This window comes from Phascolarctos cinereus, unplaced genomic scaffold (genome assembly GCF_003287225.1).
Source record: "Phascolarctos cinereus isolate Bilbo 61053 unplaced genomic scaffold, phaCin_HiC Scaffold_726;HRSCAF=1367, whole genome shotgun sequence".
In the NCBI taxonomy this organism is placed as follows: domain Eukaryota; kingdom Metazoa; phylum Chordata; class Mammalia; order Diprotodontia; family Phascolarctidae; genus Phascolarctos; species Phascolarctos cinereus.
Window position 1 is genome coordinate 363,411,078 of NW_027556098.1, and position 24,002 is coordinate 363,435,079.

The 24,002-nt window shown below is 36.8% G+C and overlaps 1 long non-coding RNA gene and 1 pseudogene across 1 annotated transcript in view; one reads left to right on the plus strand and one right to left on the minus strand.

Moving 5' to 3' along the window:
- LOC144454489 (uncharacterized) overlaps nt 1-10,419 on the plus strand; it is a 56,896-nt gene extending 46,477 nt beyond the window's left edge. Inside the window, exon 3 of the long non-coding RNA XR_013482916.1 lies at nt 10,344-10,419. This is a non-coding gene — a long non-coding RNA (uncharacterized LOC144454489). The remainder of the gene's footprint in view (nt 1-10,343) is intronic.
- On the minus strand, nt 6,768-7,241 carry LOC110206278 (large ribosomal subunit protein uL23 pseudogene; annotated as a pseudogene).
- Nucleotides 10,420-24,002: the final 13,583 nt, after the last annotated feature.

A 24,002-nucleotide genomic window follows, 5' to 3' on the forward strand; every position in this document is an offset into this window, starting at 1 on the left:
GTGGCGAACCCTTAGACCAGGGTCAGATTCCTCTGTCATTTAAAGACTTATAGAGCCTGTCTCCAACCCACTTTTTTAGCCCTATGATATTTTTTGAGGGGTTCTACAGTCAAAGTGGCTTTCTGGCTGACCCTTACTCTTTAACATTCATTTCTTTTCATTCCACCCCCATACCTGGAATACAATCCCTCCTGCCTCTTACTATCTCCTTACCTTCAAGTATTGGCTCAAGTATCAGTTTCTTTATAAGCCCTTTTCTGATGCCCCTAGCTGCTAGTACCTTCCCTGCCAAAATTACCTTTTCTTTTGGTGGGGAGGTATTTATTTTGTGTATACTTGTAAATGTAAATGTTGCCTCTTCCGTAGAATATAAGATGCCAGAGGTCAAAGACTTTGCCTCAGCAGCCTGCACACACTAGAGATGCCTTGACTCTTATGGTCCTCTCCTTTGATTAGTGAGTTCCTGCCCAGGAATACTATTTAAAGTTGCCAGGCCATCCACACTCACTTCTCTGTCTCCACTACTGACTTTTTGGACTTTCTCAGCTTTCCCTGACATGACTGCCTTCTCCTCTCTCTCTGCAGATTTCTAGCATCTTTTTATGTGCTGTCTTCCCCCATTATAAATCCAAGTTTCTTGAGGATTATCTTTTTTGGGGAGGGGAGAGAAGGGGACAATTTGGGAAGCTATTTCTATTTCCAGGACTTAGCTTAGTACGTGACAGATGGTAGGTACATGGTAAATATTGATTGTCTGATTCAATTTAATATAGTATATATGGTCTAATATTCTAAGCTACCTAGATATTTTTGGATAGTCATTCCATCATCTGCAAATTTTATAAAGATTCCATCAATACCTTTGTCCAAATTATTGATAAAAAAAAAGGTTAAACAGTACAGAGTCAAACACAGATCTCTGGAGAAACTTACTAGAGACCTTATTTCAAGTTGTCATTGACTCATTAATGATTACGCTTTGGGGCTAGTCATTTCACCAATTCTGAATCCCCCAACTCTATGATCATCTAGAACAGCACGATAGACCTTGTGAAATGCTTCGTTAAAATCTAGGTACGCTATGTCTTTTTTTAAAAATTAATTTATTCTGAATTATCAACAATCACTTCCATAAGCTTTTGAGTTTTAAATTTTTCTCTCCCTCCTTCCCCACTTCCCTCCCCAAGAGGGCACGCAATCTGATACGGGCTATACATACACATTCCTATTAAACATATTTTCACATTAGTGATGCTACACTGTGTCTATAGCATTCTTCTGCTCTACCAGTCTAATAAATTCATCAAAATGGAAACAAGGCTAGAGTATCTTGACCTGCTCTTGACAAAGCAATTCTAGTTGCTTTTGATCATTGCTTCTCTTTCTAAATGTTCACTAACCACCCCTTTAACAGCATAACCCCTGTGAAGCAGTCTTTGGGTGTTCCATGTTTTCTGGTCTTTGCCTGTATTTCCCTAATCTTAGGTGCCAAAGAGAAGTGTAAATGTGGAGTCAGAAAGGATAGAAGGGGATCGAAGTTAAAGGCCAGCTGTCAGAAGGTGTGCTATGTTCATATGCTGCGATAAGATGTTCAAACGCAAGGCATAGTGCTCTGTGAGGCAGCCAGATGGTGCCATAGTGCATAGAGAATCAGGCCTGGAGTCAGAAAAACCTGAGTTAAAAATTGGCCTCAAACACTTACCGGCTGTGTGATCCTGGGCAAGTCACTTAACCTCTTTCTGCCTCCATTTTCTCATCTGTAAAATGAGGATAATAATAGCACCATCCTCCCAGGGTTGTTTTGAGGATCAAATGAGATATTTGTAAAGCATTTGGAACAATGGCAGGCACATAGTAAGAACTATGTAAATATTAGCAATTGTTATTGTTATTATTATTACATGATATAATCACTCTGAAGTGTTTAGAACAGTGCCTGGCACATAGTAAGAGTTCTATAAATAATGAGAGTTGTAAGGGGCAGCTAGGTGGTGCAGTAGACAGAACATCGGCCCTGAAGTCAGGAGGACCTGAGTTCAAATCCAGCTTCAGACCAAACACTAGATACTTACTAGCTGTGTGACCCTGGGCAAAAGAGTTATTGATGATGATGATGATGATGATGATGACAGTAACCCTCAGGCTTTTATCTGCATCTATAATACATTGGGAGGGGACACAAAGAACGAAGTTGGTTATTTGAGTGGTCCCAGGGGATTTTTTGCTGAAATAACGGACAGTAGGTTTTGCCTACTTGTTGGCCAAGATATCCCCAATAACCTCTGCTGGAACAACTGTGGTGAGCTGAAAGTTCCACTCTTCCTTTTGATCTCTGAGACTAAGAATAAGTGACAGACTTTTACAAATGGCCTTGAGGTGTGTGTGTTCCCATAGTGAAAATGAGGGGAAGGATGCAGAAGAAAGGGTAGAGGGAGTGAACTAGAAGTTCAGGCTCTCCCAGAAGCAGTGGCAGTCATGTATTCAAGCCTCATCAATTGTTAATACAATTACATTTAACTTCCAATTTTCTTTTACTAAAATCCATTTAGACTAAATCTTGAGTGATGGAGTTTTTCAGGGGTGTGCTAAAAAGGGAACCAAGAATGAAATTTCCAGTGGGCGAGGGCGCATGAGCCAAGAGAATTGTGAGGTATTTGGGGAGAAGAGGAAAGAAAATCCATTCTAATATATTGTATTATCTAAAATAAGTTTTTATTGATATCTTTGGGTTTTTAATGTCACCATCAATTCCCCTGGCACCCCTTCTTCTTCCCCTCCCAGCAAGCCATCCTGTATAACAAATAGTACTTTTTAAAAGAAAAAAAGAGAAAAAAGAAAAAAAGAAAAAATCAACATAATTCTTGTGGACCTCCTACTTCTGCAGAAGGGTGGTGAGGGTGTCTTTTCCCATCTTTTCTTTCAGGCCATGCTTGTGCTTTGTAATTCTGCAACATTTACTTTTGATCTATGCTCCTGGTTTTTCTTTCAGTTCACATTGTTGTTGTCATTGTGCATATTGTTTCCTTTCCTTGGCTCTGCTTCCTTTGCTTTGCATCAGTTCATGTAGATCTTTCCACGCTTCTCTGTGTTTGTCACACATACATCATTTCTTACAGCATTGTAATACTCCATTACATTCGTGTCCCGCAGTTGGTTCAGTCATCCTCCAATTAATAGACACTTATCTTGTTTCCAATTCTTTGCTATCACAAGAAGAGCTGCTCTAAATATTGTGGTGTATATGAGGACTTTCTTCTTTCGAATAGCTTCCTTGGCAGCCCTCCCTCACTTCAATCTAACTCACTTGTGTGTCAGTGCATCACCTCTCTGATGTCATGGTCCTCTTGGAGAACAAAGGACAAACAGCTATAATAACAGCTTCCTTGAGGTATACAGAATCTTTGGGTTAAAGGATATGGACGTTTTAGTAACTTATTTTCATAATTCCAAATTGATTTCCAAAATGGTTGTACCAATTCACAGATCTACCAACAATACCAGATAGACACCAGCGTGCCTACTTTCACACAATCCCTCCAAGATTTCTATCTTTTGTCATCTTTATCAGTTCGCAAGGTGGGAGGTGAAACCTCAGGGCTGTTTTGATTTGCATTTCTCTTATTACTAATGATTTGGAACATTCTTTCATATGGGGTGAGGGAAGGAGAGAGCATTTATTAAGTGCCTACTATGTGCCAGAAACTGTAAACATTTTACAAATATCATCTTATTTAATCCTCACAGTATAGTTGTTAATAGTTTGCAGGTCTTCTTTTGAAAATTGTTCATATTCTTTGATCATTTATCTATTCAGGAATGTCTTTTGGTTTTGTGTGTGTGTGTGTGTGTGTGTGTGTGTACATATGGAGTTTTATATACATATACATATATATATATATTAGTTGTTGTCATTCATTCTCAAAGAGACCAAATGTCATCACTATGTTGGGGTCAAGGTACAGTGTGTCCAAATGTGGTTGATCAAAGCAATATGAGCTTGGAAGGCTCTACCACAGTTTGGGCACAAATAGCCTGTATGAACATTTGGGGTGGAGATGGCTCTAAATTGGCACATCTTATATTTCTTTCGAGCTACCACAATTCTGCGTTGCTCACAGAGCACTGAGCTTTCTTTGATGAAGGCACACCATATTGGACGGTCCTGTGCTAGCATCTTCCATGTCTTGCAATTGATTCCAAAGTTCTTCAAAGAGACCCCAAGAGTATCTTTATATCACTTTTTCTGACCTCCATGTGAGAGTTGCCTTGTGTGAATTCTCCATAAAATATTCTTTTAGGCAAATGTATTTTTAACTATTGAACAACATGGCTAGCCCGTTGGAGCTGCACTCTCTGCACTAGAGTTTGAATGATTGGCAGTTCAGCTCAAGAAAGGACTTTGGTGTCCTGTACCTTGTCCTACCAGGTGACCTTCGGAATCTTCCCAAGACAATTCAAATAGAAGCAATTCAGTTTCCTGGCATGGTGCTGTTATACTGTCCAGGTTTCAAAGGCATACAACCATATGTGTGTATATGTATCTATGTGTGTGTGTGTGTGTGTGTGTGTATATGTGTATGTATACACACGTATTGTTATATATATATACACACATACACACATACACACATATACATACACACAACAGTTATATATAAACATATATGCATATTTAGTTATATATTAACACATATATATATATATATATTAATTGTTCATATATCTTGGATACTAAACCCTTAGTCGGAGATATTTGGCAAAGATTTTTTTTCTATTCAACCACTTCTCTTCTTATCCTAGGTGAATTAATTTTGTTTGTGAAGAAGCTTGTCAGCTTCATGTAATCAAAGTTATTTATTTTATGCTTTGTAATTTCCTCTGTCCTTTTTTTGGTTAAGAATACATCTCCTATCTCTAGCTGTGAGAGGCATGTGATCTGTTTCTCTCTTGATTTTTTTTATAGTATGATCTTTAATATTAAAGTCACATATCCATTTATAATGCATTGTGAAATATGGAGCAGCTAGGTGGCGAGATGGATGGAGCGCTGGACCTGAAGTCAGGAAGACTCATCTTCCTGAGTTCAAATGTAGCCTCAGATACTTAGTAGCTGTGTGACCCTGAGCAAGTCAGTTAACCCAGTTTACCTTAGCTCCTTGTCTGTGAAATGAATTGCAGAAGAGAAGACTCAAAAAGAGTTGGACATAACTTAAAAAAAAAAAACAACGGAACTGTACTGAACTGTGGAATATGGTATAAATTGTTGGTATAAACTAATTTCTGTCAGACTGCTTTCCAATTTTCCCAGTAAATTTTTAAAAAATCAAATATGGAATTCTTTGCTAAGTAAAATTTTTTCCCCACTTTATCAGATACTGAGTTATAGAGTTTTATTGTTTCTAATTTTCCTTTTTTTAGTCTGGTTCATTGATCTATCTCTCTATTTTTTAACTAATTTGTTGTTCAATCATTTCTGACTTTTGTGATCCTCTTTGGGGTTTTCTTGGAAAAAATAATGGAGTGGTTTGCCATTTCTTTCTCCACCTCATTTTACAGATGAGGAAACTGAGGCAGACAGGGTGAAGTGACTTGCCCAGGGTCACATAGCTAGTAAGGGTCTGAGTCCAGACTTGAACTCAAGAACATGTCTTTCCTGACTTCAGCCCAGCACTCTATCTACTGCAACACTTAGCTTCCCTTTTTAACCAATGGTTTTGGTGGCTGCTACTCTATAATCTAATTTGAGGTCTGGAAGTGCTCTTCTCCCTTTGTTCCTACCTCTTTTCATCATTTCCCTTGATGCTCGGGATCTTTTGTCATTACAAATAAATTTTGTCATTATTTTGTGAAGTTCTATAAAGCATTTCTTAGGTGATTTGGTTGCCATATCATCAAAAGTTTAAATCAATCCTTTGACCCAGCAATAGCACTTCTAGGACTGTACCCCAAAGAGATCATAAAAATGGGAAAAGGACCCACATGTATAAAAATATTTATAGCAGCTATTTCTGTGGTGGCCAAGAATTGGAAATTGAGGGGATGCCCATAAATTGGGAACTTGCTGAATAAGATGTGGTTTATGAATATAATGGAATAGTATCATGCTATAAGAAATGATGAGCAGGTGGACTTCAGAAAAACCTGGAAAGACCTGTATGGACTGGCCAAGTGAAATGAGCAGAACCGGGAAATGTTGTACAGTAACAGCCACACCGTGGGATGACTGACTTTGATAGACTTAGCTCTTCTCAGCAATGCAAAGATCTAAGACATCTACAAAAGTCTCATGAAGGAAAATGCTATTCATCTCCAGAGAAAGAACTATGGAGTTTGAATGCAGATCAAAGTGTACTATTTGCTCTTTTTTTTCCCTTCTGTTTTGTTTTCTTTCCTCTTTCTTGTGGTTCCTCTTACAGGTTCTAATTCTTCTTTACAACATGACTAATGTGAAAATATGTTTAATAGGAATGTATATATAGGGCCTATATCAGACTGCATGCCTTCTTAGGGGGGAAGGGAGGGGGAGAAAAATTTAAAATTCTAAAGCATATGGAAGTGATTGTTGAAAACTAAAAATAAATAAATTAATTTTTTTTAAAAAGGGAAAAAAAATTTAAATAAACTCTGGTAATATTGCCATTTTTGTTACAGTGACACGACCCAGCCATGATCACTGAATATTCCTCCAGCTATTTAAGGGTTTTTTAATTTTTTTTTTATGCTGGAAAACTTTTTATTGTAGGTGCAGTGGGATAGCTGGACACAGTTTAGATGATTCCAATTTTGTTGGCAACATCTAAAGCATCACAGTCTGGAGCAAGTCGAACATAGGCCTTCTTTTCTCCATCAGGCTGGATCAGTGTGTTGACCTTGGCCACCTCGATGTCATACAGCTTATTGACCACCTGCTTGATCTGACACTTGTTGGCCTTGACATCCACAATGAAGACCAGGGTGCTGTTGTCCTCAATCTTCTTCATAACAGACTCAGTGGTCAAGGGAAACTTAATAATGGCATAGTGGTCAAACTTGCTCCTCCGAGGGTCACTTTTCTGAGGGTATTTGGGCTGCTGTTGAAGTCTTAGTGTCTTTGGTTGCCGTAAGGTGGGAGATGTTCGGATCTTCTTTTTCTGGCTGTGAATACCCTTCACCACTGCCTTCTTGGCCTTCAAGGCCTTGGACTTAGCTTCTGTCTTGGGTGGGACAACCACTTCCTTCTTCACCTTTAGTGCCATCTTGGGGGAAAAGGCTTCTTTATGTCTTTAAGGAACATGTTGTGTTTAATCTATACAAGTCTTTTGCATGGTTTCATAGATTGATCCCCAAGACTTTTTGTATTTTGTTATTTGTAATGGTAGCTTCCTTTTTATAACTGTCCTTGGATATGTTATTATCTAAAAACACAGTTAATTTTTTTCTTTTTTTTATTAATTCATTTTTAATTTTCAACAACCACTTCCATATGCTTTTGAGTTTCAAATTTTTCTCCCCCTTCCTTTCCCCTCTCTCCCCAAGACGTTGTTCAATCTGATATAGGCTTTACATATACATTCCTATTAAACACATTTTCACATTAGTCATGTTATAAGGAAGAATTAGAATCAATAGGGTGAACCACAAGAAAGAGGAAACAAAACAAAAGAGAGAAAAAGAGCAAATAGTATGCATCCATCTGCATTCTAACTCCATAGTTTTTTCTCTGGATGTGGATAGCATTTTCCATCATGAGACCTGTGGCGATGTCTTAGATCCTTGCATTGCTGAGGAGGGTTAAGTCTATCCAAGCTAGTCATCGCACAATGTTGCTGCTACTATGTACAATGTTCTCCTGGTCCTGCTCATTTCACTCAGCATCAGTTCATATAAGTCTTTCCAGGTTTTTCTGAAGTCAGCCTGCTCATCATTTATTATACCGCAATAGTATTCCATTACGTTCATATACCACAACTTGTTCACTCATTCCCCAATTGATAGACATTCCCTCAATTTTTCAATTCTTTGCCACCACAGAAAGAGCGGCTATAAATATTTTTGTACATGTGGGTCCTTTCCCCATTTTTGTGATCTCTTTGGGATATAGCCCTAGAAGTGCTATTGCTGGGTCAAAGGGTATGCACAGTTTTATAGCCCTTTGGGTATAGTATAGTTCCATATTGCTCTTCAAAATGGTTGGATCAATTCACAACTCTACCAACAATGCATTAGTGTTCCAATTTTCCCACATCTTCTCCAGCATTTATCATTTTCCTATTTTGTCATGTTGGCCAATATGATAGGTGTGATATGGTACCTCAGAGTTGTTTTGATTTGCATTTCTCTAATCAATAACGATTTAGAGCATTTTTTCATATGACTATAGATGGCTTTAATTTCTTCATCTGAGAACTGCCTGTTCATGTCCTTTGACCATTTATCAATTGGGGAATGACTTGTATTCTTATAAATTTGACTTAATTCTCTATATATTTTAGAAATGAGGCCCTTATCAGAGACACTGGTTGTAAAACTTCTTTCCCAGTTTTCTGCTTCCCTTTTAATCTTGGTTGCATTAACTTTGTGCAAAAACTTTTCTATTTGATATAATCAGAATGATCACTTTTGCATTTCATAATGTTCTCTGTCTCATGTTTGTTCATAAATTCTTCTGTTCCCCATAAATCTGATAGGTAAACTATTCCTTGCTCTCCCAGTTTGCTTATAGTATCAGCCTTTATATCTAAATCATGAACCCATTTTGACTTTATTTTCGTATGCGGTGTAAGATTTTGGTCTATGCCTCTTTTCTGTCATACTCTTTTCCAGTTTTCCCAGCAGTTTTTGTTAAATAGTGAGTTCTTATCCCAGAAGCTGGGATCTTCAGGCTTATCAAATAGTAGATTAGTATAGTCATTGACTACTGTGTCTTGCATACCTAACATATTCTACTGATCCATCACTCTATTTCTTGGCCAGTACCAAGCAGTTTTGATGGTTGCTGCTTTATAATACAATTTAAGATCTGGAACAGCTAGGCCACCTTCCTCTCCATTTCTTTTCATTAGTTCCCTTGATATTCTGGACTTTTTGTTATTCCAGATGAATCTTGTTATTATTTTTTCTAGCTCTATAAAATAATTTTTTGGTAGTTCGATTGGTATGGCACTGAATAAGTAAATTAACTTAGGTAGAATTGTTATTTTTATTATATTAGCTCAGCCTACCCATGAGCAACTGATTTTTTTCCAATTATTTAGATCTGACTCTGTGTAACACAGTTGAGAACTTATTTTGTAGCATTTATTTTTAGTCAGATTTGCTATAGATGTGTGTCAATTTTATTGGTCTTTTCAAAGAACCAGATTTTAGTTTTATCACTTTTCTAGGGTTTTTTTTGGTTTTGTATTGTCTATTTCTCCTGTCATTTTAATACCTTCTTTTTTGTGTTTATCTTAGTTTTGTCTGTTTGTTGGCTTTTTAATTTTTTTAAATGCATACTTAACATATTTACTGAACCTATCATCTCAATTCGTATCTTTGTTGATTCTCTAGTATTTTCCTGGGAAACTATTATATTATTGGCAAATAGGTACACTATTATCTCCGCTTTACCTATATTATGCCTTTTATTTCATTCTTTTGTCTTATTGCTAGCATTTCCAGAATTACGTCAATGAAGAGTGGGGAGTATAGATATCCTTGCTTTGCTCTTGCATTTATTGGAAGTTTCTAGTGTATCTCCATTGCATATGATACTTTCTTTTGGTTTTAGATACTTTTTATGATATTAAAAAGGTCCTTTTATGCCTATACTTCATAGGGTTTTTTTAAAGCATAAACATTTGTTGTACTTTGTCAAAAGCTTTTTCTGCACTTATTGAGATAGTCATGTGGTTTGGGCTATTTTTGTTTTTAATATAATGATATTGATTATGTTCCCAATGTTGAACTATCTTGGTATCGCTGGCATAAATCCAACATGGTCATAAATGAATGATTTATGTGATAAATCACTATAATCTATTTAACAGGATTTTATTTAAAAGTTTTGAATTTATATTCATTAATGATATTAGTTTATAGTTCTGTGTTTTAACCTTCCCTGGTTTAGGTATCAGGACTACATTTGTTTCACAAAAGGATTCTAATAGAGTGCTTTCTTTCTTAATTTTTGAAAATAATGTGTGTAATATGGGTACTAATTGTTCTTGAAAAGTTTGATAGAATTGTTCTGTGAATCCATTAGGACCAAAAGCTTTTTTCTTTCATAGTTCCTTTACAACTACTTCTATTTCCTTTAATGAGATTCAGTTTTTTAAGATCTCTATTTGGTCTAATATAACTTGGAATATTTTATATTTTTGAAGGTGTTCCTCTGTTGCCTGCAACTAAGTGAGGCACCTCATGGGACAGCGTGAAATGAAGAGATGTGGGCCAGGTGAGTTAGTGAAGACTGAGCCGTTTATTCATCTGAGGGTTACAGCATATATAGAAAAATCTAACATAAACTTCAAAGAGTCATTCCCGTGAGATACTCCCCATACATCTTCTGTGTACGTAACAACATATGTTTCCTTGTTATCAGGGTTCCTAGATAGGGCAGTATATTCCGAGACCTTCCCTGGTGCCACCTTAACAGAGGAATTGTATATAAATCTAAGGGTTCAAAGAGCAGGAAGGAATGTTCCAAGAACCTCCCTTGCGCGAGAGATTGGAGAGCCAACTTCCTAAGATTGTGAGCCTTAAGGGTCAAGACTAGGCAAGGGTCAAACTCTATCCTGGATCTTGAACCCAGATCGGACTCTTTAGGACTGGCCCTCAACATTCCTCTATTTCTTTTGTGTTAACATATAAATGTGTTGAGAGAAATGATTATTTCTCTCTTGTATTTAATAACTAATTATTGAATTGGGACCAAGGTTTTTTTTTCCTTTTCTACTTCTTCATCTAGAAATCAACCAGTATGGGAAATTTTGGGCAAAGACCTATCTAACTAGATTAAGAGAATTGGTGAATTCCTGTTCATTGTGTTCGGTCAGACAGGTTTGGGGTAGAAGTGGATTCCCTCTTTGATATGTATATTGATAAGTCTCTTTGACTAAGACTTGAGTGATCCAAGTTAGGTAGCCCCCAGACACTCATTAGAATAATCCCACATCTCATTATAGTATTCATTTTCTCATTAATTATTAACCAATTAGAGTTGATTGCCATCCTCAGTAACACCCGCTCTTCCAAGGGCATGTAAACTGTGAGCCTACCACCATGAGCGGTCTTTGGCATTCAAGAGTGCCACTGACCTCTTTTATTAATAACATTATTAATAAAATTACTAATTACTCAGCAACTATGTCTCTCAAATTTTTTAAACATCACAGTGTATTATAATAGTGTACTATTATCACAGTATACTATAATAGGTTCTGGTTATTCATTTTATTTCTTCTGGTTTTGTTGTGATATCAGCTTGCTCACATGTCATTTTGTTGATTTGATTCTGCCATCTTCTTTTAGTCAGATTTGCTAAATATGTGTCAATTTTATTGGTCTTTTCAAAGGACCAGATTTTAGTTTTATCACTTCTGGTTTTTTTGGTTTTGTACTGTCTATTTCTCCTCTAATTTTAATATCTCACTTTATGTGCTTATCTTAGTTTTATCTATTTGTTGGCTTTTTAATTTTTTAAAATGCGTACTTAACTCATTAATACTTTCCCTCCCAATTTTGTTAATTTATGTTTATAGGGATATGCTTTTTTCCTTTAAAGACTGTTTTACCTGCATCCCAGAAATTTTGTATGCTGTTTCATCGTTATTTTCTTTCACACAATTAATTGTTTCTCTGATTTGTTTTTTTCACTCATTCATTTTTTGGGATTTGTAAGTCTCCATTTAGGTCTGTGTTTTATATTTATGCTCCTTGAGATGATTACTATTTTTATTTCGTTATGGTTTGTAAAGGATGTATTTAGTCAGGAGTGTACTGGAGACGGCTCTAACCAACTAAAGAGCCAACTGTTAAATTTTCAATTGCCTTAGAAATAAGCGATTGGTATAAATCAAAGCTTAATCTGTTGTTTTGTTGATCGTCTAGACTGAAGAAAGTTTTGATGATTCAGATTAAATTTAAAAGTGTATGTGCATACATTTCTCCCCCTCCCCTCCCAGAGTGGGTTAGCATAGCACTGTCTTGCTTTATAAACATTGCTTGAGCTTGGTAAGAGTGTAGTAAATGGCTCAGGGAATGAGATTATCATTAGCCTGAAGGCCTAGTGACTGAATTATAATAATAACAACACCAATAATAATTGCTGTTGTTATTATCACTGCTTTTATTACTTTCACTTTTGCAAGACTTTAATGTTTTGAAATGTTTCATATCTATTATCTCATTTGAGCCTTATAATACCTTTCTGTCTACTATTTTTGCCTGTTAACATTTGTTTGCAATATCTCTATACCCTAATACATAACCAATTACTGTAAATGTTCCATGTGGTGCTGAAAAATGCATATATTCTTTAGCAGCCCCAGTTAGAAGACACTGTAACTCTTTTAACTCTAGTTTCTCCAGCAATTTGATTAGTTCTATATCTTTTCTTTTGTTTATCTTTCTATTTAGATTTCTCCACAACTAAGAAAGGGACATTGAGGTTTCCTGTCACAACTGCATGTAGCTCAGTTAATGTTTCTTTTATGAATTTAGATGCTAAGGCATTTGGAGCATATAAGTTTAATATTGATCTTAGTTTGTTTTCTGTGGAGCCTTTCAGCATAATATAGTTTCCTTGTTTATCCCTTTATATATTTGAATGTTTGTTTATAGCACGATTGCAACTCCTGCTTTTTTTGGATTCCCCTGATGGATTTTTTTTAACAACATTTTTACATTTATTTTAGTAAATTTTTTTCCAGCCCTTCATTTTTATTCTGTGTATGTCTTTGTTTTTTAAATGTACTTCTTGTAAGCAATAGATTGTGGGATTTTCTTATCTAATCTGTCACTTTTTCACTTTATTATATTGTTTAATCCATTTACATTTAAAGTTAGGTTTATATTTTGAAAGGTTTAGTTTTACATTATAAGAGTTAGGTTTATATTTTTCTTCATTTGTTCTAATATTTTTTTTCCAAATTAGGATTTTTTCATTCTTCCTCTGTAGACATAGTACTATATCATTTCAGTTATTTCAATTTATTTTATTTTATTTTGTTTTTTTTTTCAACTTGGTCTACTTTAAGGCCACCCTATTCCCACTGGTGCTCTTCCTCTCACCTTCAACACCTCATCCCCATTTGTTACCATTTTCACTAACTGTGGAATTTTGCCTATTAGTTACTTTTTCTTTCTTGCTTTTACCTAGTTATTTAATCTATCTCAGTGGTACTCCACCACTTACACAAGGTTTGTCCCTTTCTTTTCCTCTTTGTTAAAATCCTTCCCTTTGCCTCCTTACCCATTGTAACGTAGGCTCTCTTCTTCCTCAGAGACTACAGGAGTTATTTTCTCTTCATTGTTAGCCTTTGACTTATGATGTACATCACATTTTTGTTGTTGTCTAGTCATTTTCAGTCATGTCCAATTCTGTCATGACCCCATTTGGAGTTTTCTTGGCAAAGATACTAGAGTGGTTTGCCATTTCCTTCTCTGGCTTATGTTATAGATGAGGAAACTAAAGCAAATAGAGTTAAATGACTTGTCCAGGGTCATACAACTAGTAAGCATCTGAAGCCAAGTTTGAACTCAAGATGATGACTCTTCTTGACCCAAGGCCCAGCACTCTATCCATTATGCCACCTAACTACCCAGGTACCTTATATATTCCGCTCTAACTCCTTTCTTCCCTCCCCCTTTTATGTAACCTCCTATTCTGTAATTTAGTCCCACAAAAAAAAATATATTGACTCTCTTGTAGATGGGATGTTGTGAGGTTTAGCCTATGATATTTCAGTCCCATTTCTCTATTATCCCTTCTATTTGACTTCTTTCACTCTTGTCTCATTATGTGCATTCTGTTTTTATTTTGTCATTCTGTATTTTGTTGCTGTATTTTTCCACCTTTTTTGTATTTCCATTATCTGGGGTGTTTGAGAAGAAAATAGTTTCTTCAGGTCTAATTTTCCTTCTAGGAATGTTTTGAATGCTTCTTTTTATTCTGAACATCTACCTTTTTCCATTTATTATTAGGCTCAGATTTGCAGATTTAATCTCCTTTCCTCTTCATAACGCATTATTTCATCCCTCTAGGGGTTTTTGGTGGGAGCAGAATAGTCTTGTGTTATTCGAATTTCCTTCCTTTTATAGTTGAAGGTTTTTCTCCTGGTCACTTGCAGAATTAGTTGCTTTTTAAATGGAATTCTTAAATTTAACCACTATGTTGTCTCAGGATGTGCAACATATTTTTTTCCTGGAAGCAATTCATGGATGCTTTTTATTGGCACTTTCATCTTCTGTGTTCAAAAGTTCTAGGCAGGTTTTAAAAATTATTTCTTGCATTGTGTTGCTGGGGTTTTTTTGTTTGTTTTTTGGTTTTTTTTAGCTTATCATGTTCTTCTGGGAGACCTATAACCTTTAAGTTGTCTCTATACATCCTGTCTTTAAAATTAATATGCTTAAGTGGGAGAGCAAGGAATAGTTTAACTGTCAGATTTATGGAGAATGGAAGAATTTATGACCAAACAAGAGATAGAGAACATTATGAAATGCAAAAGGGATGATTTTCATTACATTAAATTAAAAAGTTTTTGCACAAAAAACTCCAACGCAACCAAGATTAAGAAGGAAGCAGAAAGCTGGGAAACAATTTTTATGACCAATGTCTCTGATAAAGGCCTCATTTCTAAAATATATAGAGAACTTAGTCAAATTTTAAAGTATACAAGTCATTCCCCAACTGATAAATGGTCAAAGGATATGAACAGTGAGTTTTCAGATGAAGAAATTAAAGCTATCTATAGTCATATGAAAAAATGCTCTAAATCACTATTGATCAGAGAAATGCAAGTCAAAACAACTCTGAGGTACCACATCACACCTATCAGATTGGCTGACATGATAAAACAGGAAAATGATAATGCTAGAGAGAATGTGGGAAAATTGGAACACTAATGCATTGTTGGTAGAGTTGTGAATTGATCCAACCATTTTGAAGAGCAATATGGAACTATACTATACCCAAAGGGCTATAAAACTGTTCATACCCTTTGACCCAGCAATAGCACTTCTAGGGCTATATCCCAAAGAGATCATAAAAATGGGGAAAGGACCCACATGTACAAAAATATTTATAGCAGCTCTTTTTGTGGTGGCCAAGAATTAGAAATTGAAGGGATGCCCATCAGTTGGGGAATGGCCAAACAAGTTGTAGTATATGAATGTAATGGAATACCACTGTGCTATAAGAAATGATGAGGAAGTGGACTTCAGAAAAATCTGGAAAGACATGTATGGACTGATGCTGAGTGAAATGAGCAGAACCAGGAGAACATTGTACACGATAATAGCCACATTGTGTGATGACTAACTTTGATAGACTCACATCTTCTTAGCAATGCCAGGATCTAAGACAACTCCAAAGGACTCATGATGGAAAATGCTGTCCACATCCAGAAAAAGCACTATGGAGTCTGAATGCAGATCAAAGCATGTTGTTTGGTCTCTCTCTCTCTCTCTCTTTTTTCTTTTTTTATTTATTTCTTCTTTCTCATAGTTTCTCCCATTGGTTCTAATTCTTCTTTACAACATGACTAATGTGAAAATAGGTTAAATATGAATGTATATGTAGAGCCTATATAAAATTGCATGCCATCTTGGGGTCAGGGGAAGGGAGAGATGGGGAGAAAATTTGGAATTCAAAATCTTATGGAAATGAATGTTGAAAACTAAAAATAAATAAATAAATATTTTTAAAAAGAAAGAAATTAATATGCTTTACTTGTTTAGAGAGCATGCTTTTTTGCGGGTGCTTTTTTTTAACTAATTAAATTATTTTTAGTTTTAGTCAAGTCTATCAAAATTAGTTATCACACAATGTGGCTATTACTGCATACAATGTTCTCCTGGTTCTGAAGAGCATGCTTTTTAAAATCTTTATTGCTTTTTGCTTCTCTTCTTCTAGATTGTCCTTCATTCCTGTGTATTTGTATTTCCAGTCAGTCATCTTTTCTCTATCTTTTTTTAAAAAAAATCTATTTATTTTTAGTTTTCAACATTCACTTTTATATGATTTTTAGTTTAAAATTTTCTCCCTCTTCTTCCCCTCCCCCTCCCTAAGTTGGCATGCAATCTGATATAGACCATACATGTACAATCATGTTAAACATATTTCCACATTAAGCAAGTTGTGAAGAAGAATTAGAACCAAAGGGAAAAACCACAAGAAGGGAGAAATAAACAAAAAAGACAAAATAGTGTACTTTAATCTGCATTCAGACTCCATAGTTCTTTCTCTGGATGTGGATAGCATTTTCTATCATGAGTCTTTTGGAATTATCTTAGATCCTTACATTGCTGAGAAGGGATAAGTCTATCAAAGTTGGTCATCACATAGTGTTACTGTTGCTGTGTACAATGTTCTCCTGGTTCCGCTCACTTCACTCAGTATCACTTCACATAAGTCTTTCCAGGTTTTTCTGAAGTCTACCTGTTCATCTTTTCTTATAGCACAATATTCCATTACATTCATATAGCAAACTTGTTCCCCATTCCCCAACTGATGGGCATCCCCTCAACTTCCAATTCTTTGCCACCACCAAAAGAGCTGCTATAAATATTTTTGTGTATGTAGGTCCTCTCCCCCATTTTTATAATCTCTTTGGAATACAGCCCTAGAAGTGGTATTGTTGGGTCAAAGTGTATGCACAGTTTTATAGCCTTTTCGGCATAGTTCCAAATTGCTCTCCAGAATGGTTGGATCAATTCACAACTCCACCAACAATGCATTAGCATTCCAATTTTCCCACATCCTCTCTAGCATTTATCATTTTCCTGCTTTGTCATGTTAGCCAATCTGATACGTGTGATGTTGTACCTCAGAATTGTTCTGATTTGCATTTCTCTAATCAATAGTGATTTAGAGCATTTTTTCATATGACTATAGATGGCTTTAATTTCTTCACCTGAGAACTGCCTTGTTCATATCCTTTGACCATTTATCAGTTGGGGAATCACTTGTATTCTTATAAATTTGATTCAGTTCTCTATATATTTTAGAAATGAGGCATTTATCAGAGACACTGGCTATAAAAATTGTTTCCCAGCTTTCTGCTTCCCTTCTAATTTTGGTTGCATTGGCTTTGTTTGTGCAAAAACTTCTTAATTTAATATAATCACAATTATCCATTTTATATTTCATAATGTTCTCTATCTTTTGTTTGGTCATAAATTCTCCTCTTCTCCATAGATCTGAAAGGCAAACTATTCCTTGCTCTCCTGATTTGTTTATAGCATCATCCTTTATATCTAAATTGTGTACTCATTTTGACTCTGTCTTGGTATACAGTGTAAGATGTTGGTCTATGCCTAGTTTCTGCCATACTATTTTCCAGTTTTCCTAGCAGTTTTTGTCAAAGAGTGAGTTCATATCCCAGAAGCTGGAGTCTTTGGGTCTATCAAAAAGTAAATTACTATAGTCTTTGACTACTGTGTCTGGTGTACCTAACCTATTCCACTGATCCACCACTCTATTTCTTAACCAGTACTAAGTAGTTTTGATGATTGCTACTTTATAATACAATTTTAGATCTGGTATGGCTAGGTGACACATCTTCTCTTTTGTTTCTTTGATGAGACTTATCGCTGTATATTCAAGTCTCTCTATCTTGCCAATTATTTCTGTTGCGCAGGCCACAAATTCTGATTTCACAATTCTTATTTCTCTTTTAAGCCATTCAGATATATCCTCCTATAGTTTCATGCTGTCTTCAGAATCCACAGGCTCCTCTGCCACATCAAGTGTTGATTCATTTCTTTTGTCTTGTAGTACTTATTCATAGATGCCCAAGCTGTTTTCCCTGATCATAAGACCATTTTCCCTTCTGTTATTAATATCTTCCCTATTGGTTTATCTACTTATGCTCAAGATTTTTAGTTTTCTTCTTCCCAAGATACTTGATAATTTCAGTCTCTCTTTTACCCTTTATTTTCCCTTATTGTTCACTTTCTGACTCTTTCCCCTTTGATGGTACTTTCCTTGGAGTCTGTATCTTAAAACTCTCATCCTCTTCCCACACTGGCAATTCATGGTTCACCAACCTCAATCATTGTCCCAAGTAACTTCTAGAGGAACAGAGCTGATTTCAGCTTGATGCTAGGCTCTTTCCCTCAGAATTAGTAGAGTGCCACACAGTCCCATACACATGTGTCTTACCCTAGTTCCCTCTGTTTCTCAGTTCTCTGAGCTCTGTGGCAGCACAGAGTACTACTGCTTCTCACTATTGTCATATTCAAGCAAGACTCATCTCAGCCTGGGAAAATTTCTGCTTTTTAGATTTCTGAGGCATTAGGGATGGAGGAAAGATAGGGGTACAGTGTTGAATTCTGTTGCAAGTATGTAGGCTGATTCGTGCAACATGATGCATTAGAAATGTTGAGTGAGTATATTAGGAGTCAAGGATTAGCCTTCTCTGCTATTCATTCATTGAGTTTTTACCTTGTTTGGGTTCTTGGTGTCCAAGATTAGAAAGAACTGAAATTGCATTCTCTTTGGTGCATAATTTCTATTTAGGAGAGATTTGAGAGGTCATGATGATTACAGAACATATCCAGCCTTCAACCTCGCTGGTCACATAACCCAGAAGTTCTCTGTAATAGACTTTAAATGCAGAACCTGCTAGGTGGCACAGTGGGTAGAGTGCCTGAAGTCAGGAAGACCTAAGTACAAATGGCTTCACATACTCACTAATTGTGTGATCTTGGGCAAGTCCTTTAACCCTGTTTATCTCAGTTACCTCATCTGTAAAATGAGCTGAAGAAGGAAGTGGCAAACCACTCCAGTGTCTTTGCTCATACCAAAGTGAGCTAAGTTTGAAGTGAACTTGTATAGCTCTGGCCCTCAATCACCCCTTGGTGACTTGCACTAGGGGGTGTAACTTGCAATAGGGTTCTATATCTACAAGTCACCAGTTGGTATGAAATGGGAGACCAAGTATTCAACATCTGTTCTAGATTTTTGACAGAATCGAAGTCAAGATCACTGATCTGTAGTTTCCTGATTGCATTCTCTTCCTTTTTTTTTTTTTCCTTTTTGCTTTTTGGAGAAGCAATTGGGGATAAGTGACTTGTCCAGGGTCACATAGCTAGTAAGTGGGAAGTGTCTCAGGCTGGATTTGAACTCAGGTCCTCCTGACTCCAAGGCCAGAACTCTATCCCCTGTACCAGCTAGCTTCCCCTACTTTTTTTTTTAAATCAGAACACAGCTGCCCTTCTCCAATTCTGGTCGCCACCCCTCCCCCCCCATTCTCCATGATCATTTCAAAGATCATTAAATCACTCAACAATCACTTCTACTACTATTTTCAATACTCTTGTATATAGTTTACCTGGAGCTGCTCACTTAAATTGTTCAAGGGCAGGTAGGTATTCCCTGATTATTCCCCTATTTATTTAATCAGTAACCTAGTAACTTTGGTTCTGTCCCTTCAAAATAAAAATTATCCTTCTTTTCCTGGCCTCTCTGCCTTTTCTCTGTGTTCAGTTATCTTTAGAATATCTACCCTGAGGAACGATTCTGTCCGTTATTTGATCCTCCTCTATCTCTAACTAGAAACCCTCCACCTGCTCACCCATCCCTTTCTTGTTGTTCTTAGATTCCCTTGTCAAAGTCTGGTGATCCTTAGATTTCACTTTTCTAAAACTATTTTTACATAATTGTGCCATGCTTTTGTATTCATCCTTCACCTCCTGAATTTGCTTTCTTCTTCTGTATGTGTGTATATATATATATCTTTTAAAAATCTATCATGGTCAGGGCAAGAGGCTCAGTGGATAGAGCACTAGCCCTGGAGTCAGGAGGACCTGGGTTCAAATTTGTCCTCAGACATTTACTAGCTGTGTGACCCTGGGCAAGTCATTTAATCAAAAAAAATATATATTGGTCAATGAGTTCCTTCTTCATCAACATAAGAGGAATCCCTCCAACAGACATGCCTTGCTTAGGGAGAATCAGACCTAGAGAACAGAGAGAAGAATGTGGAGATGCCATGAGGAGAAGAATCAGTTTAGACAGCTCCCCTTCCTCCTCATTGGAATTGTTCCTTTGGGTCTTTAGAATTTAATTCTTGAGAACTTCCCATTACTTTTAGTGCAATTTTCTCTGTATAAGTTTAGTATGTGAGGTCTTACCTATCTTCTCTCTAATGCTTTGAAATTTGTTCTCCTCAAATCTCGGGTTCACATCACATCACTTTCCTTTCCTCTACCACAGATTCTAAAACACAGGGGCCATGCCTCCTCAAGGTTCTCATCTTTTCTACCCCAGCAACCAATTCCTTTTCATTGGTGAGAATTAGGTCCAGAAGAAACATTTCTCTCATTAGTGTCTCTGCCTTTCCAAGGATTATCTTATCATAAAGAATACATAGTGATTATAATAATGGAAACAAAAAGAATACTGAAAAGAAGATGAACACTGAGTAATTGTAATAACCAATCTTGGTCCAGAGAACAGATAATGGAGGCATATCTTCCTTCTCTTGTTACAGAGACGAGGGATTACAGGGGCAGAATATTAGAAACGTTGTTAAACACAATCACTGTGGTCATTGTTTTTACTTAACTGTTTTTCTTTGTTAGAAGGATGGATTTAATCTCAGGGAGTAGGGGTTAGGGAGTTGAGGTAAAAAAGATATTAGTGTGATTTAAAAACAAAAAGTTATCAGTAAAACTTACTTTAAAAAAAATATTAGCTGCTCTGCTTTGGTCAGAAAGACAATTCGGATAGACTGATCACTGAAAACATCCATCATTTCTATTAAGACTATTTCCCTTTTGAAGAATTCTGGAGTTTCTTTATTATAATAATAAAAATTGTTATTATTATTATTATAGCTAACATTTATATAATGCTTACTATGTGCCAGGTGCTTTACAAATGTTATCTCACTTGATCTTCACAACAATCCTGGGGGGTGAGTGCTATTATGATCCCCATTTTACAGTTTAGAAAACTGAGACAAATGGAGGTTAAGTGACTTGCCTAGGGTCACACTGTTGCGGTCTGAGAGGTGTGACCTCTCAAAGACTGAAGTACATGACAGGGTAGTCTGGAATGAATTCACAGACGCAAGCATTCTTTAAGTCAAGCTGGCAAAGATTTATTGTTATACTTTTCAGCGGGCAAGGATTCTTAAGGAACCTGCGACCTTAGAGAGGTACAGTTAAAGTTTATATAGGATAAAATACAATAAAACATGTGCCAAATATGCTAACTAGGTGATTCAGGGTGGGATCAGGGAGTGGTTAAGGAGTGGTCAGTTCTTAAAAGAACATACACTTCTTGTACCTACTGTGTAGGTGTTTTACCCAGAGTTCACTAGGAAAAGCCCACAAGGGGGGCCACATAGAGGTGTGCCACATAAAGGTGTGGTTTTAGACCTGCTACATCTAAGTTAACTAGAGTTCAGGGGTAACTGAGAGTTGTCCAGTCTGCCACCTGTCAATGTCTTGTTTGACAAGATAGATATAGGGAGTACACATACATGTCTTAAGTCTAGAATACAGATAATGAGGAGTCCAGGATGTAGATAATGAGGTAGCGCAGTAGCATAGATAAGTTCAGTGGGTAAGAATGTCTTTATGACCCAGTGCAAAGCCAGTTTAAACTAATAATCCCTTCAGGTGCTGTTTGTTACTGCACCAAGGAGAGAGATAAGAGTCTTGCTGCGGCCCACTCATGAGTAATTGCTAGGCACAGTGTCCTTGGGCTGGGGAGAAACTGTCAGGGATGGTGTTTCTGAGGCTAGAGAGACATTGGGGTCCAAGTACAAGCACCCAAACATAAGCACCCAAGCACCCCATCAACACCACCAGTAAGCATCTGAGGCAGGATTTCAATTGAGATCTTTCTGACTCTAGGCCCAGTGCTTTATCTGCTGTACTGTCAAGGGGTTATTGTTCTATGATCTCTGGGGGGTCCACAGGATTCTCTTTCACGTGATAATATTGGTTCATTTTTCCTCATATTATAATATTTGTTCAACGTACTTTTAAAAAAATTTTTACTCATTCATCTTTCTGGCTTTGTGATCCCTTTTGTCAGTTTATCTGTTTGTAGGCTGGCTTTTATTCAGGTTTTCTCTCTTGATTTTTAGAAAGAACTTCATATCTATTATTTCTCCAAGTCTATAACTCACGGGCTAATATCTCCAGGATTAGGCGTTGCATAAATTGGGTTCGCTCATAGGACTGGCCCCTCAAAATCATATCTCTGGCCCATTTTGACCCCACCCAAATAATCACATATTAGGTACTGGATAGCCTTTATTTCACCTCATTAAAAATACTATGTAGAAACACATGAAGGACTAAACTAATCCGTGAACAATCGAAACAATTCTCTTCCCTCTTTGGCCATTCCACTTTTCTCCTCAGCTCCTGACACATCCTCCAGACTCACGGTGCTACCCTAGGACATGGACTCCCGTCACCAACTGGAAGGTGCTAAAGGGACAGCCTAGCAGCCTTCCAGTGAGTCCCACTTTTTCCAGGGATGCATACAGGTCTTAAGCCCTATACTAAGAGGTTATAAATGGTTGTGCTCTATAAAAACAAAACAAAACCCCCCAAAAAACCCACCTACTCACTCAACATACAGCAAAAATGGTTATATTACATCATCCTCAAAGCAACTGTTCTGAGAAAGGAAATCTCCTAAAATGGGGGTTACAGTGACTGTTCCAATATACAAATAAATGTTAAATGGATCCATTCCCATTCAGGAGCTTGGTCTATCACTTAGCTTTATTTCTATAGGTAAAAATTCACACATCTTTGGCACATCAAATCACGAGATCCATCACATAGGTCAATGGTCAATAAAAAAACACCTAGACCATTACCATAGTCCAGGAATCCTTGCTTCTCTCTCTAGATCAGGGTTCAGCAAACTACATTGGGTGGTACTAAATGCAGCCCCCTCTTTTGTCCAGAGGCTAATAATGATTTTGACATTTTAAAACCAAGTTTTATTGATTTAAAAATATAAAAATCATTCTTAGCTCAAATGGGGTCATACAAAAAAAAAAAAGGCCATCCAGTTGGATTTGGTCTTCATGATAGGATTCCAGAACTCATCAGGAATATGGCATTTGCCAGGAAAACAATATACAATGATTATAAATGTAATTGAAAACAAATAAACTGAATAGCACCTGGGATACTCCCCTCTCATACAGGGGGCCCTCAAAATAGCTACCTCAGGTTCAAGGTCTACATTTACTTAAAATAACAGCTCATAAACCTCCACCAATGTGTTTACTTTTTTTTTTTTTTAGTTCAAAGCAAAAGTTTTAAATGAAATAATAAAGTAAGATTTGTCATAGAGCATTCACCCCTTAGGGCGTATAGCTTTCACAGAAATCCCACAGGAATGAGAGACCCACGTTTGGGAAACACCTGTGAAGGGGCAATTCAAATCTCCAATGAAGCAGGACCCCTCAGATTTTCTGGGTTATGTCATCACTCTGCTCTCACTGATTCCTCTCCTCCGGTGTCTATGCACTCACTGGGCTTTCTTCTCTGAACTCAACAGGTCTGCTCTTTACTGATAGTGGCATCTCTGCTGGGGATATTGCTGTGCTGTGTTTATCTCTGCTGCCATATACAGGTCTCCACTGGCCCGAAGGTAACTGCTAGGTGATTGGTCTCTGGGGGCACATTGTTTGGCTAGCCTAGGCATCTCTGCTGTAGTCATTGTTCTACTGGTCTCTGTTGTTCTCAGCTGGGTAGTGCTTTGGTAGCTGCTGGGTATGCAGTTTCTTCTGGGCATTATTCTTTGCTACTATGTTCTGGGCTCATCTCCTCAGGGCCAC